We start from the raw sequence: 325 nt of genomic DNA on the forward strand, positions 1-325 counted from the left end.
TTTTGAGTGACTCAAAAACTACAAACTACATGAAAAGTTACTTTAAAGGTTTGTATAGTGTCTATATATAGATATAATTGTCATATCATACCAATATAAAGATGAGTTAAGTCCCTAGTACAATATTTATCAATTGTGATGGTAATAGGTACCTGGATCTATGGGTACCCGTAATAGGTCGGGTCTCGGTTATATTTTTGGACCTACGGATAATTGAGACCCAAGATTTTAAGGCTTGTTGTTGATGGGTTTGGATTCGGATAATGAGGTACCCAAACTCATGAGTACTCAGACCTGCTATTCCTTCTTTTATATATATATATAT

The sequence above is a fragment of the Lupinus angustifolius genome, chromosome LG06 (genome assembly GCF_001865875.1).
Source record: "Lupinus angustifolius cultivar Tanjil chromosome LG06, LupAngTanjil_v1.0, whole genome shotgun sequence".
In the NCBI taxonomy this organism is placed as follows: Eukaryota; Viridiplantae; Streptophyta; class Magnoliopsida; order Fabales; family Fabaceae; genus Lupinus; species Lupinus angustifolius.